Below are 15,463 nucleotides of genomic sequence, written 5' to 3' on the forward strand. Positions count from 1 at the left end.
AACATGCCCTGGTTTAACCTTCAAAGGCCAGCAGTTTAAAAACAGTCACCAGTGTGGTCTGGACCAAGTAGACTGGATGGCCATCTGAAGGTCCTGCACAAGCACATTGGCCTACATGCAATCTGCTTACTGTGTTTGGAGAGTTATTACTGTACCTGTACATTTGTATTCATTTAGGTATTTTTAAAATATGGTATGTTAGCACTGCTCTTTGAAAACTAGTGTGTAATGTTTACTGGCACTGTGTCTGCTTTGGTAGCCAGAGACATATGCCTCCTAAGACTGCTATGCACAAGTCAATGAGCCAATAACACATCTGACCTAATACAGTTATATCCAGCTCTTTATCAACAGATGTCAGTGAACCACCTTTGCAGGGTGGTTCAGCAATTTGCAAAAGTTCCCAAAGCAATTCAGTAGAAGTAGGAAGAGAATCTGCAAATCCTTACTCTCCTCCACTATATTTTCCCCTTGTGGGTCTGGATAGGTGCTAGGTATCTAAAAGTCCACTCACCTGGGTGAATTGTTTGTAGATATGCTGCTCACATTCCTCAGCAAATAAACCAGTTCTGCCAGAGGGGAGAATATTTTGAATATATGAATATTTTTCTGTCAGCAATCTTTCTTTTACAACCATTGCTCCCTCATGTTGGTGGACACTGTTATTGGCTATTTCATATTTTGGGATATTCCTGTTTATTGGTCGTAGTGTTATCTTTTCATCAAGCTCCAGGATGCTTTTTTTCTGACAGTAAAAATTCAAGACAACTATTATATTTTCACTTCCATGAAAGCCACAGTATTTTCTAAGATTCTTTTTTTCTGACAAGTCGCCTCAAAAGTGTTAATAGTAAAGTAAATGATAAAGTAAATGAGTTTCAACAAATAATTCAGCTATAGCCTTGTACTTGCTTCTATCAGAGTCAGAGATGAAAGGGAAACTGGAATTTGCTTTGTGCTCTCATGTTTCTTTATGCAGAAGATTCCTAGATGTGTCCCCATAGCAGTCTGTACATAATTCCTGTAAAAGGACAATAGGAAAAGAAAGAGTAACACTGTCTGTTCTCTTCCTTTTCTTCTTTTTTTCCCCCTTACCATACGAGAGCACCATTTGTTCCAGAAGAACTTTACAATAGTATTAAGCATAATATTTTTCAGAAAGGGAAGATGTATTTTATGTTACACTTTGCAGAAAATCTTACTTGGTTGGAAGTACAATGCAGATTATTTTTTTTTTTTTTGTCTGCCCTCTAGTAATTCAGTTCAAAGGTGCTCCTTTGGGGAAATTACAGGGAGTTTACAGTGATGGTATCTCAGTTCATAGGTAGGATATTTTCACCTGCAATTCCCTCAGAGCTGCAGCTTTTGACCTCTGGCTGCATCTATCAGTGGTGATGTGACAGTGACAGAATATTTTGCTAGATTTTGAATGATCCCTGGAGTTCACAACTTCTGTCCTTAGCAATAAAATGTAATATGACTGAGGTTCTCTTCCCCATGCCACAGCTTGTCCTGTAGAAAGTATCACTGAATAATTTTTTCTTTGAGCCCTAGGGGAAAATTGCATTTTCAATTACTATTGCACTGTTACTCTTCATAATGATATTCCGTTATTAATTTGTATTTAATGAAAAACAGGATTCCGAGATCTATGTTTCAGGGCAGTTGTTTCTTACAAACATTTTCCTCCATAAATCAAGAACTCAAATAAACATGCTCATTTTTCATGTTCTGACATTTTACAGTTTCGTGACATTATTGTGTTTTCCTAGGAAATTGTTTCTTTTCCCTGAAAAAATTTTGAAGCATCTAATCATTTCAGTCATTCACTCTAGCAGTCTGCTGGCACTACTGTGTACACTCCTGTACTCAGAGCTCAGAGCTTAAGCCAAGATGACCCTTGAGCACAATTCCTTTTTATTTTTTTTTTTTCCCCTAGGAAGAAATAGAGAAAGGAAAAAAAAATGTGGAAAATTCTGACTGTACTTGAACTGCATTTTTTTTTTTTTCACTTTTCTGTTATGTACTTAGAGAAAACAAAACCTCAAAAAGAAATGGGATTCTCAACAGCAACATTGATGGTGAAATTGTAATAATCTAGATGTCAAAATATCACTAATCTTTGATGATACACAAAGCATCTTTCTGCTTCTTCCAGTATCGATCCTTCCTTAGCAAGAAAGACTAGTTTTCAATTCACATCTTCAGTTTCTAGACCAGAAAAATTCTCCTCTTTCAGGCTAGACTGAACATCAGGAAACTAAGATTTATAGGGGTAACAGTTTTCATTAGAGATAGGAAAGTGTTAAAGTGTGTGTACGATGCCATAATAAGGTAGATTTGACCCACTTTGTATTATCTGGACCAAAACTGAAGTCCATAAATCCATGGTTAGTAATTTTCAGTTGGTTCAGAAAGACTAATTTTACTAATACATGGAATTCTTATTAAAATTTTGATGACAGAAGACATTTGGGTTTGGCAAGAAATACTGTACATTCATGCCAATTCTTCAAGCAGTATTGTTATGTAGAGTTCTGGCTACACAAATTTTAAGAATTGACTTGGAGCTAGACAAGGCATAGAAATGGGCTGCTACAATGACTAAAAAATGACAAGGCTGTCACTTCAAAGGAGTTTATTACAGTTTGGTTTGTTTAATACAGTCAAATGGAAAGACCAAGAGGGCTGCTTTATGTAAGTAAGGAAAGCACAAGAGATGGAGAAGACCTGAAGCTAAAGGGTGGTGCTGACACGACAAAATACGAGATAGACAGGAATACATTCAGACTGAAAATATTTCTCTCCTTTAGAGTAGGAAAGACCTGGAATATCTTTCCAAGTCACATACTCAGATAGCTATATCATAAATTTATTAACAGGTTTATGTGATGTGAGTGTCCGCAGTAAAAAAGACTGAATTCATTGACCTACAAAAGTCTCTCCAAGATAAGGCATTTCTTTCAGAAATCCATGCAATATTGCTTAGCTACTCAGGTAGCTCCCTTTTAAATTTCTTTTCATGTTTAACTTTTTCCAGTTAGAAAACTACACTTTATTGCAGGTTTGAAATGTGCACAGCCATTCACCTATTGGACCTCACCGTGCCATTAGCTGCAAGATAAATTTCTGTGCTAATGGACATCTTCTACATCTGTGACTCCCTGCTACAGTGGCCATCACGGCTTTGCTGCCTGTGCAGTGAAGAGAGAAAACACTTTAAACACCATACAGCCTCCTGTCTTATTCTCTATATCAGTTGTGTGACCTTCCTTTAAGCTCGTTTCTGTAAATGTAGGCACAAGAATTTAATCTTTCTGGTCTACAGTGGCAAGGTAGTTCTGGACTCAGATGTTATTCTGGGGTATTGCATTGAAAGTTAATGTTGAGGGAGTTTTCCTTTCTGGCTCCATAAATCCTTCTGTGTCTCACTGCCTCCCAGAACAGAGTCTCCTCTCCAGTGAGCAGAATTGAGCTTGTCCAGGAACATCAACCTTCCACCTGACTGCATTCAAGATAAATTAAATAAATAAACCACATTTTACTACCTCTTTATTTAACTAGACAATGCAGACGATGTTATAATAATGACTTTCTCTCTCCTTTATACAGTTGCCCATGAATCATTGTATCACTTTTATATACAAGCATATCTTACCAGCAAATATTTTATATTATCCTGTAGATATTATTGCTTAGTATTCAGTCAAGAATGAATTCCCATCTCCTAATCAAACACCCTGATTTCCAATATCCTAATATGAGGCTCATAGTAGATATCTTTCTATGGATAAAAAATTTAGAGTTGTCATAGATCAGCTTCTGTGCCATCAGTGTTGTCCACAATTCCATATAGAACAGGTTTAAATCAAAACGCTGTATTATGAAGACACGTATCTTGAAAAATATACATGGAGACCATTTTAACATAGCCATCTTTATCAACTATACCTGTCATCCTGTCAAAAACGCATAAGAAGCTTGCTTGACAAGACTCCCATTCCAGCACAGCATGGTGACTGGCATTAATGAGATTTTTGCTTCCAATTCTTTATTGACAGAACTGAGGATTAACCATTTTGTTATTATGCATGGGATTAATGTTACAGTAATTCATCTGTAGTTCCCTAGGTAATTTCTTTTATTCTTTTAAGTTGTTTAACTACACTGGCAGAGTTGAAGTCCTTTGGATTTTCCTAATTTTCTGTATTTGATTTGCAGGAAGTAAATATAACGAGATGAAATCTGTGTTATTTAGCAAGTTGCTAATTTTTTCCTTACTGATTAACTTTCTTTGCCTGGCTAAGCAACATCAAATACTGAGAAATTCTTTACTGCATATAGGAGTTTCACTGTTAAGATGTCAGCATCTGTTATTGTTACAAACAACAGAAGTGTTGCTGTTTATCATATAAACACTCCATAAATGTCCACTTGTTTGAATCCAAAATAAAATACATTTCATTCCTGAATATAAAAATTAAACATTTAGCAAGTAGTCTATCCTACTCTTTAATAAATTAAATGTGATAAAAATGGCATAGATATTCACAGTGATAGATATAAAATTATGTATGTCCATAACCATTTCTAGACATAATTTTAATCTGTAAGCATTCCTTGTGTCTCTGAATCAATAATGTCTATGCAACTGTAGCATCTTCCTAGTAGAGCACTATTTCTCCTCACTTCCTACACTTAGTTTCATTAAACAAATTATAATCATTAATATAGGAGCATCGTCAACTCATGCTACTCTTCAGGTTGCTAGCAGAAGTCTGGAGATGTATGTGTTCTATAGGAGACCCTTACATTACAGCTGCTTTTAATACCACCATACTTTGTGTCTTTATCTGAAATACACATTTTCAGTATCTTCAGGTCATAAAACAGTGATGTATTGTTGTCTTTTGTGTATTTTAAATGGCACACTGTCCATAATTTCTAAACCAAAGAAGAACCATGAAATAATGCATTGGGAAGCTGTACTTATGAAAATTCCTGATATCTGGATGTATTTTGCTCATAGTCCTAAGTATGAAATATTTAAGCACATTGCACCTCTCTTTGATGCTTACTAATTTAGGGCAATTTACAACAAAGTTTTGGTGTTGATAAAACAGGTCTGGGTTGGCATTCCTCTGTAGTTTCTTTTTTTTGTTTGTTTTTCTTCCTATGTATTGTTGGTTTTTTATTTGTTTGTTTGTTTTTAACAGGTGACTATCCAGCTCCTCGCGCTGTTCTAACTGGTCATGACCATGAGGTTGTCTGTGTGTCAGTCTGTGCAGAGCTGGGATTGGTTATCAGTGGTGCTAAAGGTCAGAAATGGTTTTTGTTTAAGTCTTAACACTTTTAGAGCCTTTTTTGGTGGTACTTCTGAGTCTTTCCCTGAGCCACACATACTTTAATTATCCAAAGTCTCCTTTAATAAGATGTGCTGTAATTTTGGGGTAGCAACTTACAGTGAACATTTTTCCTATCTGGGCTTCCAAGCTTTAGACACAAATTAAGTTGATTTTTCCTTCCAGCCATCAGCCTGTGCTACTATTGCCCTCAGATCTAGAAGACTAGTTGATAAAAAATTTATAAAATAATTCATAATGACATCTACAGGTTGAAGAAACCTGTTGATAGAAACATGTATTTAGGGGAGGGCCAGCTCCAAATTCTCTACTCTGATCTTAGTTGAATGTCAGTTTGTAGGACTGACCTATGTCCCTTCAGCAAGGGAAGCAGGATCAATTTGCTTGGTTTTGGATCTGCAAACAGCATTTCATCCAGTGGGTTTTTTTTTTGTAGTGGCTTCCAAATAATGAGGAGTTTAGAGATTTGTTGTTAACTCCTACTGTACTTTTTGAGCCATCTATTCACACTTTATTCCTGTTATTTATCTATGGAATCCGTTGTATCCAACAATTGTTAATACAGCTGTTCAAAGTAACTTTTCAAACCTGCAGCAGTCTTCTGTATAACTAGCAAACAATGTAAATAAAACACCCACTTCAATGAGTGTTTGCTTCATCTTTCCATTTTCTGTTTCACCAGTTGTTCCATTTGACTTGCACCCACCTTCGCCTTTTCAGAACTCCATGTCCACTTTTCCTTCCCCACTGCCCTCTTCTCAGTTCCTTTCTTCACATCAGCATTGTCCTTCCTTAAGGTTCTTCTTCTATTATGTATATTCCTATATCATTTCTGATCCCACATCCACATCCAGCTATTTGATCTGTCTCCAGCAATGCCTGTTTTATTCAATTTCTGATCCCACATCTACATCCAGCTATTTGCTCTCTCTGTCTCCAGCAATGCCTGTTTTATTCATACCCATGGAGATTCTTGTACTCCTTTTCAAAGTTTGCTGTTTCTGAGGGTAAGAAGGATGTGATGCTTATTCTGCCTGCTTCTGCTCACAGCTGAGCTCCTGGTTTACCATCTTTTATACTACCTTGGAGTTCAACATTTATTTTCAAAGCTGAGTGTGAAACTTTTGAGTAAAGGCATTTTTAACAGCAAATCCTAATGGGTCATTAACTCTCATAATGACATACTATATAACAGTCACAGGTGAAGTCAAGACATTTATGAAAAAAATGTACACTGATGCTGAACCTAAAGGTTTTTTTTTTTTCTTACAGCACTGCTATTTCTTATCTTTTAAGGCAGCTTTATACACTCTTACTGCTGTAAAAGTATACCCTTTCCAGCTACCTTCTTGCAAATTTCCACTTAATAAAATAGCTGAAATCTGTACTCACTTATTGTTTTCCACTTATTGAGTATATGATGCTCTGGTAACATATATTTTTAGAGGCAAAGGCTACTGGAGGACCAAAGACTTTTACGTGAAATCCAGAATATGCTTTTATTTGATTAAGAGAAATGAAGGCCAGATCTATCCCGAGTTACTCTTCTTGTATTCTTCCTCTTCAAACTCTAGTTGATATACGAATGCAGAAGGAAAATACCTTTTTTATTGCTGTTTTCCAGCAGATGCCTCTTTTAAAGCTTCTTTTCCAGTTTCTGTCCTTTCCAGTCCCTTTCCAGTTTCTTAGATTGCATTTCACAGCAGTGCTGCATTGCTCTGCTGTCCTGCCTGAGGACTGCATGTGCTCCTGTGTGCAGAGCCTGTGCATCAGGAGCTGGCTGTGCCACTATGATATCATGTGCAGTTCTGGAGAACCTGCTGAGGCAGGGATACAGCACATATAGGACTCCTCTAAGAAAAATCCTCTGTGTCACATTGATGTTTGGACATTCCTATCCAACAACCCCCCCAAAAGAGCAGTCAGTCTGTATATCTTTGCAGTAGCATCCTGAATCAGATTATTTCTTTGTACCTTTTCATGTCTATGACCACTCATCTATAAAGGTATTACACTTTTCTTTTGTAAAAAATGTAATGTGGCAATTATAAAGATGGAGGCATCAGTTCTCATAACATTCTGGCACTTCAGTATTTCCAAAGCTGAAACTCAACTATTTTAGAAAATAAATTCCCTTGCAGACAAATCCAATGGATCCAGACACACCTGAGGTCTCTGCATAAAGCTTTATACAAACACAAATAAAAACCTGTAGCAGAGGGCTCACAGAGAACAGCACTGATGCTGTGACTCGTTCTACCTGGGCAAATCCAGCTGCTGACTGAACTTCAGAGAAGTTAGAAGGGCTTAACGTGAGCTGGCCGAGTCTGCCAGTAAGAATTTGCTTTCAGAGTCTTGAGCCAGTTGTATAAGGAAGATATTACTCCACTGTCCAGCAGGATCCTCTGATTCATTAAATAAAACATTTAGTATTTACCATGACTCATTACATTTATCACTGAAGAAACTCTTTTTCTTAGTAGGAATACAGATCTCACTTTCAAAAGAGCTTTTCTCATCGATCTTGAATTGGAAGTAGCTTAGTTTTGCCTTAAAAGGTGCAGTGTAGATTTTGTATCTGTTTTTTTCTTTCATCAGTAGTAATAAAAAGACATTAAAATCTCATATTAAGATCTCTCTGGAGTAAATGCAATTATAATCTGGTCTCCTGAAATCTCTTATAGTCCAGATATCATAGTAGCTCTGTTGGCTGTCAGCTGACTCCCATTGTTAAAACAATTCAGGACTGAAATCTATGCATATAACTTAGTCACGGGGGCAGACAATCTACAGGAACTGCTATTGTCTATAGGACAAATATGCAGTGAAACGATTATGTGCCCTTTGGGGATTGCTGCTACTAGTCACTGATAGGGTCCCATCTGTTTAACGTGAATGGGCAGGCTAAAGGGAGTTCCCATTGTTGGAGGAAAGGAGTAAGACTGAGGCTTCTGAATGCTTGGAAAGAGGAAAGAATATTTTAAGAAATAGATCATTAAAAAATCGTACTGGTTTAAGTGATAAACTACCACTTTTAGGCATGTTTTATCTCTTTTCTTAATATACTAGGTCTTGCATTTTGTCTCCTGTTGCATATTTTAAATTCTTTAAGCAAACATTGCATCTTTTTATATCTATAACAGGACTAATATGATATAAATGTGTATTATGCATTGCCTTTTTACACAGCGTATATAGTTTGTATAAGCAGCAAATGTATGATATATTATGTTTTCATATACAGAAGGCCCTTGTCTGGTACACACAATTACTGGAGATTTGCTGAGAGCCCTGGAAGGAACAGAGAACTGCTTGTATCCTCGCTTAATTTCAGTATCTAGTGAAGGTCACTGCATCATCTACTATGAACGAGGACGGTTCAAAATGGCAAACTCTTAGCTCAGATGGAGATCAATGATTCAACCAGGGTAAATCTAAATGCAAACAAACATTTGTGCGTGTCACCTTTATCAAAATAAATCGAATTTATTTGCCATGTGGTTTAAAGGAAATCACATATGTAAAATTGCTGCCTCCAGGTTAAGTCATACTCAAACACAGATCCTCTCATCTCTATGTCCAAATGGAAAAATACAATTGAGCTTCACCAGAATAAATAAGAACAAATTGTTTAACATCCCACACAATTCCTGGAATTTTTGTTTGGAATCAGATTTTGGTGGGAACTATGTCTTTGAAGTGAAAAGCTCTGAAATGACTCCATTCTTCATTTCTTAGCCAAGGCATGAATTTGTGCCTTCAGGGCTTTGCTCTGTCACTAACACTTGGAGCAGCATTAGGAACGCAGGTCGCTGCTCTGCTTTAGGTGTTAGTGATGACACTGGGTGTTGTAGGACAAACACTGAAATCTTATCTGCTGTACTCAAGTCTTGGCAGATTCAGTTAAAGAGCTTTTCAGTTGTGTATCATGTCTAAAACCACATGACTAACTTATTTAAAATTTGGAGATCCAAAATTTGTTGGTTTATTTTTTGACTGTGGAGAAAGAGGAGTGAGAGCCTTTTTCTTCAAATTTAAAGTAGGCAGAGCAAAAGAAATGCTTATGAGTTGTTTAAATTTTTGTAATATTGTTCCATTTCCATAGAAGCTGACTGTGTGTTTGGGTTTTGTCTTTTTCTCCTGAAGGCCATCCTCCTGAGCAGCGATGGGCAGAACCTGGTGACAGGGGGAGACAATGGTGTCGTGGAAGTGTGGCAAGCCTGTGACTTCAAGCAGCTCTATATTTACCCTGGCTGTGATGCTGGCATAAGAGCTATGGATCTGTCTCATGATCAGAGGTGAGTTTCTCATTGGTATTTGTGCTTAAAAGGTAAAATTGCACAAACTATACATTTCCATGAACCTTAAAGTATGAATTTATGGTATACAGTCGTTAACAGGATACAGTACAAAACCGTGACCCCAGTTATTACCTTGTTGATTTACCTGGCTCAGCATTTTTTCTAATCCTTCAGTCTCATAGCACAAGTACTTAACATTAAGGTGAGGTCTTTTATCATCGAAGTGCGTAAGCCACTCAGCTAGCAAAATAGGAGTAAAATTACATTAACTTTAACGAATGGTCAGGCTGGATTGAAATTCACTACTGCCTATTGCCCAATGCCTTAAAAACAATGACAGAGGTTTGTGGTACATTTCTGATTTTCAGCTATGTAGAGCTTTAGAATTTCCTGGGGTCGCATCTAGACTGTAATATGTAACAACAGTAGATCTATCCAACAGGAGTGAGTGTGGTCTTTTTCTCTGACCTTTTTGAGCAACGAAGATGCAGAGTACAAGCCTAGATTTTTGCAGTTCGTGCTGTGGGACTAAAGTACACTCGCTAAATGTAAAAGATATATGAACCTGATCCTTCAGTCTTCTATTGTAATGTGACTATAGTGTAAACCTATATGTTGCATTCATGCAGGGTTATGAGTGGATTTACTGTTTATGTCACGCATCAGTGTTGTATTTCTTTTTAATAAACAAACTCATGACATGCAAAGAATTCATAGAGTATGAGAAAAATCATATAACATCCATTTCAGTTTATTTTTCTTACACTTTTCAGCATTCCTATGCAATGTGCAATGAGTTCTTGTAGAGAAACAAAAAATACCTATAAACAAAATACGTGCCTAATTTACTCATCTAAGTGTAGAAGACTTGAAACAAGATATTTGTCTCAAACAGTCTAACTGAAACTAACTTACTGGAAGAGACCTTCTGGAGCTTTGCCACTTTATGCATACAGTACTGTGCTTTGTTCAAAGAAATTTATTTATACTGCAGAAAATTTCAGCTAGCCTATTTTCTCTATCCCATATTGCAATATTAGGCTGGGAAGCCCCAGCTGTGGAAAGTGCTTTAAGTACCTGCTTAGCTTTAGTCACATAATTAAGCAGAGAATGGCTTTTGTATGGTTTGATAGAAGTAGTGATAGATATCTAATCCAATTTTAAAACTCAACTACTAAAATTCGAGGATATGTGATAACTGGAAAATCACCTCAACTATTGCCAACAGAGCAATGTAAATATGGGGCTATATTTCAATATGAAGCTTTTTAGGAGTACCAGCTCAGTTGTGTTTGCAGAGGCATCTCATTCTCTCTGGAAGGCCCTAGGATACCCAGCTGATCCCAGCTGCAGCCCCAAGTGCAGAGGGCTCCACAAGTCCTGTGTCCCAGCTGCCATCCAGCATAGACATGTCAGTCACCCTGGGGCACCTTCAGTGATGTGAGGTGCCTAAAATTAGGCAGCTGGGTTCTAAAATATCTGAATGAAGCTGTTTTAGCATAGATACCTTCATGTGAGCTACAGGAATAAGCTCCCGTAATAGCTGTTGCAATTTAGTTGCTACAGCCTGTGAAGTTTAGAGGACAGGTAAGCTCACATGCTTATCTTAGAGAGATGGTCTCAGGCTCACCGAGAGTACTGATTAGGGCTTAATTGGATTGCCTACCCACAGCACTGTTTTAGATACCTTGGAGGTCTCAGGTGCATATCTAAGGTGGCACATATGACAAAGGACCTAGTGAAGACACATCCAGTGAGAGGGTGAGGCAGCTGGAGGCAAGGCAGGATATGCAAAAGCATCTCAAGTGGCGTGATGCTTTTGCCTGTGTGAAGGCAACTGAGTGGACCTCTAGATCTCTCTTGACCATAATGGGAACGTGGAAATTTGGCTCATATGCCAACATCTAAATGTAGTGTCTTCATCACAAACTGAACGCCACATGTGGGAGCTTAATCTTTAGACAGTGTTGCAAAGTGTGCCTCCTTCTGTGTGCTCTTTTCCCTGTTCATGGTAAAGCACTGCTTGAGAAGGTTGTGAAGAGGATGAACAGGACTATTTTTTTTTTCTATCTTTTTCAGAACTCTGATTACTGGCATGGCTTCTGGCAGCATCGTAGCTTTTAATATAGATTTTAACCGGTGGCATTATGAACATCAGAACAGATACTGAAGTGGAATGAAGAACTGAAAGCCCAGGTAAAGCTGAGAGCACAAGTGCTGCAATGAAAGGTGTAGTCTCTGGTGGAAAAACACGTCTGCATTGACCTCCGTTGTACATTCCATTACACCCAGCAATAGCTGTACATTGTAGTCAGCAACCATTTTACTTTGTGTGTTTTTTCACAACTGAACACCAGCTGCTGAACAGCAAGCTTGTATCATGTAAATTATATGAATTAGAAGATGTTTTGGTAATTATTTCATATATCTTTGTTTATTGAGAAAAGGTAGTAGGATGCGCCACAAGAGACTTTTGAAAATTCTGGGGAACCTCGTGTCCAGTTATTTCAATGTTTAGGCTTTGAACCTAACATGCATCCCATCTCCAGCCTCTTTTCAAGCTGAGATTAAAAAAATACGTTTGATACTTTGTACATCAGATGCACATCTTAACTTTAAAGGGATACTTTTGTAAAAGTAAAACCTTGTATAAAGAACAAAACTGTTTCTTAATTTTATTGTGGAGTTACAACTTGCATGTACTTTAAACCTGATGTCATGAAGGAACAGGTGCATTCACACAAATCAAACTGGAGATCTGCCGAAGGGTACAGCTTGTGTTAAAGGGTTGAATTTGGGCTCAAACAGTAGTTTTGACATTTCCACCAACACGTTTTTCACTTTTTGGATCTCAACTTTACCCCTCTTAAGTGGAGTTCTGCTCATGAAGCGTTTGGATAAAAAGCCATCATTTGCCATATTTATACTTTATACAATAGAAATTAAATTCCTCCCTTTTAAATTCAAAGACTAGACAGAAAAGGAACAAAGAGAGAAGTTCAGTTTAATGCTTTGCAATGCTTAATGACTCCCAATACAGAAAAAGTGCTATACTTCTGGATTATAAACATTTGGCATACAAATCATGGGCGAGAGCCCACAGTGATTTTTTTTCCCCCTTATTTTTCCTCTGAGCAGCTGAGTTTATTTGACAGCCTTAGCTTCATTGTAAAGGTGGCTGAGGTTGTTATTTTTGGTTCTTCTGAAAATCTCACCCAAAGCCACTCGGAGTCAGAAACTTCATGTTTTACAATACTGTAATTATAACTATCGGAATAATTTTCTGCACATTGTACTGATCAAATTACACACCCAGGGGTACATACACTTTAATTCATGTTTCTTCTTTGTATATTTGGTGACTGTATTGTCATAGATGTACATATTGTGTCGGTAGGGCTATGAGGCATGTAACAGGAATGTAATTTTCTCAGAATTTACACTCACTTGCAGTCATTTATTTAAAAAGATAATGGATTCTTTGTATTGGCACTTTGCACCAGAAACATATCATTATTTATTGATGTGATTACTTATTTGTTATCCACCTTGTATTAGTAAGTTTAGCACTGAATTTCCTTCTCCATTGTTGTTTGTATTTATAAGGTTCAGAAGTCATGGGGATCAACGTAATGATTAAGTTATTCATCACCCGTCTGTAAGCAATATCTTGAGTTTGTAGCTTAGAATTGGGAGACTATTGAACATCTGGAAGACAAGTTCATTTCATCTTGAGATCATGGTGAAATATTTTGGATATATAAATTCCTTAAGCTATTGTAACCATGTTTTATTGCAAAGATGTAAAATATGCCAGATGTGTGTGAGTTGGAAATCAAAAAGAAAAATAAAATATGCAAAGAATTCAGTGATTGTTTTTCATTTCAGTGAGCTTTTCATCAAAACATTCACATTATCATTAGGAACAAGCAATTATTTTAAGAAATCCTCTCTTATATGCTACGTATGTGCCAAAAATAACGCATGCCTGGGTGGTTGTATTTCCTGGGGTCTCAGGATATAAAATAGAGGTTACAGAGTGTGTTTTGCAACTCTTTTGATTGTCAGTACATGAAGAGAAGCCACTAAAGACACTTTGATCAGCAGAAGTGAAAAATCAAAGCCTTTAAAGGATATCTAGGATCCTTGTGGACAGGCAGTAAACTTGTATAACAGACCTCTCAGACAGCAAATGTCTGGTGAGAGCTGGTTTGGGTATCTCTCAATATCTGGTAAGATGAAATTCATTTAATCTTATTTTGGGCATTGAAAGTTAGATATCTACGTTCCTTCATAGCAGAACAAGACAGGTGGGATAAATTGCCTTTTGGAAATGCTGAGGTCCCTACAAATAATATGTATGTGGTAAGTGGAGACAGAGAGTTATCTAAATGTCAGCTGTATACTTTAAGCTTTTTTGTTGTTCATTAGCAATGAACAACAAAATACTTTCTTCATAACTACAAAACTCTTGATTGACAAAAAAGCAGGATAACAGCCAACACTTCAATTTGTTGTTCTGCTCATTGCCTTTCCATTTCAAAGGTTTTTTTCTTTAAACAGTTAACAAAATGAACTAAAACAAATATTTGAGATCCTTATTAGAACACAAGTATACGTTTTAGCAGATATCTACTTAGAGCAATCAGCTTCTGAAGTTCATAGGATAATTTGATTGTTTTGGGGCTGGAGGAGAGATGAGGGAGGAGGTGAGAGGATCAGTATGTTAAAAGTGGCATGTGAAACCATTTATTGATATGTCACAACCTCCATTCTATTATTACACAAGGATCATCCCTATTTTAATATTTTATTCAACAAATTGACTAAAAAAAAAAAAAGACCAGTGCAGTGTAACCAAACATGACTGTTACTATTCTCTTACTTAATACTGTTGTTTGCATGAAGTCTCTCAGTGTTATCTGAAGTACAATTTAGTCACAAAATAGAAGATTTTGTGCCCAAGAAAACCTTTGTATGAGAAATTGGTCAGGTGTTACAAAAAGAAAAAAAAAATCTTACTGTATTGCATTCATAGGGTACCCAAACAAGTCAGACTCATAATAATAGTAATAATAATAATATGTCTGCTTTAAGTTATAAAAATGAAGTTTTCATGAAGGCACAAGACAAGGATAACGCATTATCAGGCTGGTGTAGTTACACAGACCAGCCTGATACAGTTTTTGTGGTGAAAAAACACTTGCATTTTAACCTCTTTTTAATTTATATTTTTCAGGTTTTTTTTTTTAAAAAAAAAACAGTTATGATTGTGCCAGGATACTTAAATTCCCTTGCTGATTTTTGTTAATTACATTAGCGTATACCTATCTGTTGCAGGGTCTCTTAATGCAAAAAGGCAATACCCACAGATCTCTGGTTTATGTCACAAGACTTTGCAAAAGCTTCAGCTGCCCCATTTCTGTCATACAATGAAGCTGGGCTGACTTGCCTTTTTTCTCCACAGAAATGAGACTTACTGACTCTAGGGAGTCTCTGAGAGCTGCCTGTGGAAGATGAAGCAGCTTTGACCAAATGGGTTAGATGTGACCAATCTCTCAGCTAAGAGAGGTGCAGCATTAAGGACAGAACTGTGCAAGATATGCATACAATGAAAACAATGTGCAGTTATTGGCTGTGTTCCTGCCAGTTAGTTGTAGGTTAAGAATTGGACTATAAGACAACACCATACTGGGAGGACAATGCAACAGCTATGAGGCTTATTCTGTGTCCAGATCCTACCACTGTTTGGTAGGATGCTGCTTTCTCTGGAAGAGTAATAATAACAGAAAGCCTGCT

The 15,463-nt window shown here is 37.0% G+C and overlaps 1 pseudogene across 1 annotated transcript in view; it reads left to right on the top strand.

Annotated features, from left to right (window-relative positions):
• LOC103782119 overlaps positions 1 to 13,522 on the top strand; it is an 86,776-nt pseudogene extending 73,254 nt beyond the window's left edge. Inside the window, exons 11-14 of the transcript XR_608216.1 lie at positions 5,217 to 5,318; positions 8,608 to 8,791; positions 9,510 to 9,661; positions 11,744 to 13,522. The product of XR_608216.1 is annotated as a neurobeachin-like (transcript). The remainder of the gene's footprint in view (positions 1 to 5,216; positions 5,319 to 8,607; positions 8,792 to 9,509; positions 9,662 to 11,743) is intronic.
• Positions 13,523 to 15,463: the final 1,941 nt, after the last annotated feature.

The sequence above is a fragment of the Merops nubicus genome, unplaced genomic scaffold (assembly GCF_000691845.1).
Source record: "Merops nubicus isolate BGI_N331 unplaced genomic scaffold, ASM69184v1 scaffold9621, whole genome shotgun sequence".
Classification (NCBI taxonomy): domain Eukaryota; kingdom Metazoa; phylum Chordata; class Aves; order Coraciiformes; family Meropidae; genus Merops; species Merops nubicus.